The 3,407-nt window shown below is 53.3% G+C and overlaps 1 long non-coding RNA gene across 3 annotated transcripts; it reads right to left on the bottom strand.

Annotated features, from left to right (window-relative positions):
• Positions 1 to 1,265: 1,265 nt before the first annotated feature.
• On the bottom strand, positions 1,266 to 3,180 carry LOC119332675. Of its 3 annotated transcripts, none has more exons than XR_005161081.1 (3): positions 2,754 to 3,180; positions 2,390 to 2,672; positions 1,266 to 1,804 (listed from the first exon to the last, which is right to left on the bottom strand). It is a non-coding gene; the product is annotated as an uncharacterized LOC119332675 (long non-coding RNA). The 3 variants fall into 3 exon arrangements; XR_005161080.1 differs by having other exon boundaries at positions 1,266 to 1,801; positions 2,261 to 2,672; XR_005161079.1 differs by having other exon boundaries at positions 2,261 to 2,672.
• Between the last annotated feature and the right edge of the window lie 227 nt (positions 3,181 to 3,407).

Below are 3,407 nucleotides of genomic sequence, written 5' to 3' on the forward strand. Positions count from 1 at the left end.
GTCCTCCTCCTCCTCCCGGCCGTTTACCGTGGCGGCGCGGAGCGTGTTGAGCAGCCCGTCGCGGTCGGCGGCGCGTGCTCGAGCCCGCCGGTGCAGGCCCGGAGCGCGGCGGCCTGGGCCTCGGCGTCGGCGAACCGCGCGAGGACTTGGACGGCGCGGGGAGGAGGGCGCGGCGGAGAGGAGGCAGGCCGGGGTGCGGTGAGGACGGCAGCACGGAGCGGGGAGGAGGGCGCGGCGGAGAGGAGGCAGGCCGGGGTGCGGGGAGGACGGCAGCACGGCGCGGCGGAGGATGCGGGCCGGCGGCGGCGAGGCAGCGGATTCAGATGGGGTGGGAGACGCAGTCGCTCGATTCGGGGGTGGTTTTTCTTTTTCTTTTTCTTTTTCAAGCGCGTCCGTGGGGCAGACACACGAAACGTTTTCCCCACTTATTTACTGGACTGCGGGTTTATTTTCATAAAAGTCAAGGGGTTTTCTGTAAAAATGCCGATGACGGACGACCAGAAGCATTAGCTGGTTTATTAGTAGGTAAAGAGGTAAAGAGGTAAAGATTTGGAAAAGAAAGTACTCCAAGTCGTCGTGGTTCACTGGTTCTTAAAAGCTACCGGTGCCTCGCAGTACGTACCACAAGTCATACTACAACTTACTGCGACGAGGCAGCGATCGATAATGATTTGTTTGCTCGTTGGTGTAAGTCAATAAATAACTAGAGTAAAATACAGTACAAGCATGGCCCAAAACAGGCCGTAGTTGTTGAGAAGGCACTCGTCGGTCCGCGTCGATGAGGCCATGTAAAACTTCTCCACTGCTGTAGCCCCATTGCCCTGTTTCTGTTTCTGCCACACACACGCATGCACGCCTCCTGTGGGTCGTCACGACTGACGACGCTATAAAGTTCCATGGACGACATCGCTCGGCGGGCAGTTCGGGTGGCATGCAACCACGGGGACAGTGATCATGACTTGATTCTCACAAGCCCACGCTCCGTCCAGTGAGCTACGAGCCAACGGAGCAATCGGCAGCGTCATTGTCACACGAGCTCAGCATCCTGGACTTACTTTATCAATCTTGGGTTAAGTATATTCTTCCTTCGTGAGATCTTACATCAAGACCCGTCTAAAATAACATCAAAAACAGCCGGCTACGTGCATGCTTGACCGTCGTGGTGATCCACCGCTCGGGTCATACTCTCTCCGTCCCAACAAAATAAATATCTTTAACTTAGTACGAAGTTGACACACTTATTTTAAAACGAATGGAATACTTCAAACCGCATCAGAACATAGTCTTCAGCCGCCCTTCCTTATTAAGCACATACTCCCTTCGTCCTGAAATTCATGTCGCACGCACAGTACAATGATGTTTTTGCAGAAAAGCTTTAAACTTCTAAAGCTCTGACAAATAAGTCTCCATCTCGTTCTTCCTCCTCCGTCCGTCGCCCGCGCGGCGCCATGGCCAGCCGCCCGTTGCCCAAGCAGGTCCTGCTCTGCCGACGAGCCCGCCCAGGAGGCCACCCACAACAGGCCCTGCACCGCCGACGAGTCCGCCCAGGAGGACCTCCGCCGCCCACCCACGAGCAGGGCCTCCGCCACCCACCGCCGTTGCGCTGGTCCACTTTGCCCCTGATTCCGCCGTCCACCGCCGCCACTCTGGTCCACTTTGCCCCCAATTCTGCCGCCCACCGCCGCAGCGCTGGTCCACTTCGCCCCCGATTCGGCCGCCGGCTACTGGTGGTGGTGGTTGTGGTCGACAGCCACTAACCCGCCCACGAACAGGATCTTAGTAAGATTGAGATCTCTTCGTACTGCTGTAAACAAAGATTGCAAGAAGATCTTAGTAAGATTGAGACCTTACTAATTATTGTTGCATGAGTATTACTAAGATCTTACTGATTGTTGTTGAGCATTCTGTACAACAACAACATTGATTTGAATTTTTTCTACTGAATTTAAATGATGGGACTAACAGAATTTTGTTTACTGAATTTTGCTTTCTAAATTGCTGCTGATCATGGTCATGGTCAAAGACTACTTTCAAAAACGTTGGATGCATTCAGTAGATGCATAATTCATGATCATGATCAGAAACTGCTGAAAATGCAGTGCCTACACCATTCTATACCAACCACACCACAATTCAGAGAAAAATGAAGCATAGACCTACTCCCGACACACCACAATTTACACAGGATCCACCACATTTTGGAGTAATTTGCAGTAAGGAATTGACATCACTAAACATCACTAAACATCTTGGAATTGACCTTGCCGTCGTCGAGCAGCCGCTGCCGTCGTCGAGCAGCCGCTGCCGTCGAGCTTGCAAGGGGGAGCCTTTGCTTGTGTCGTCTGGCTCGTCGCAAGGAGGAGGACATAGTTTCAGATAATACGTATACCTGTGACTGGAAACGCTGTTGGACCCCATGGAAGAGCTGCTCCTCTGATGGAGTACCTGAAAACACCCAGTTGTGTAAAGCCCAGTTTTATACCTGAAAATTCAGATTGTGAAGAATTTCCAATCAAAGTCCATACGAATTTCCAATCAAAGTACTCCAACTTAAATGATTCAGAATAAACAAGGTTCAGAAATGTTGTCTCCAACTTAAATTCAGAATTCTACTCCTTACAGCACACCAGCGACAGATCTTGACACACCGGCACACCCATCTCCTCAAGCTCCTGCACGCACATAATCGATCACTTCCCCCAATCACTACGGCATACCGCATCCAAGGAGTCATACTCAGCTCGATTTGGTACCTTCTAGAGCGACTCACCGGCGCAGCACGCCTGCTTGGCGTCAGCACTCACCAAGGTAGGACCTTGATGAACAGCTCCATGGCGTCCGTCTCCTGACGAGCAGGCGTGGATCTGGCCGCCACCATGTCCTGCTCGATGGCGGACATGGATGGAGGCAGCAGGGAGGAGCTCACCATGGAGAAGGAAGGAGGACGCAAGCCATGGCGACGAGGGACTCAAGGAAGGGGCAAAGCCGTTCCTTGAGCTTCGCGGGGGAGCTGTGGCGCGGCGGAAGCAGGATTTGCAGGGTAGGGAGGAGAGAACTGGGCGGGGGAGTTGCGCGGGCGAGCGGCGCCGCGGCTCAGCGTGGGGGAGCTGCGAGGCGTCGCCGACAAGGGGGCGAGCGAGCGTGGGCGAGCTGCGCAGTCGGAGGGGAACGGGGACTGCGGGTTCTGTCGGTATAAGATAGAGGGGTTTTCTGCAAAATGTAGCTACAACATGAATTTTCGGACGGAGGGAGTACTTACAAAAACTCAAGGTCCTTCTCCTTTCTGCTCCTCATAATTTCAACTGTCGTGTCAGCATCACCATTTGCAATGAGCTTTATTTTCTCTCGGCAGCATAGATTATAAATGTCCCACCTGATAAGCCCGCACTTATCGTACGAACCGTACC

Source organism: Triticum dicoccoides, chromosome 7A (assembly GCF_002162155.2).
Source record: "Triticum dicoccoides isolate Atlit2015 ecotype Zavitan chromosome 7A, WEW_v2.0, whole genome shotgun sequence".
In the NCBI taxonomy this organism is placed as follows: Eukaryota; Viridiplantae; Streptophyta; class Magnoliopsida; order Poales; family Poaceae; genus Triticum; species Triticum dicoccoides.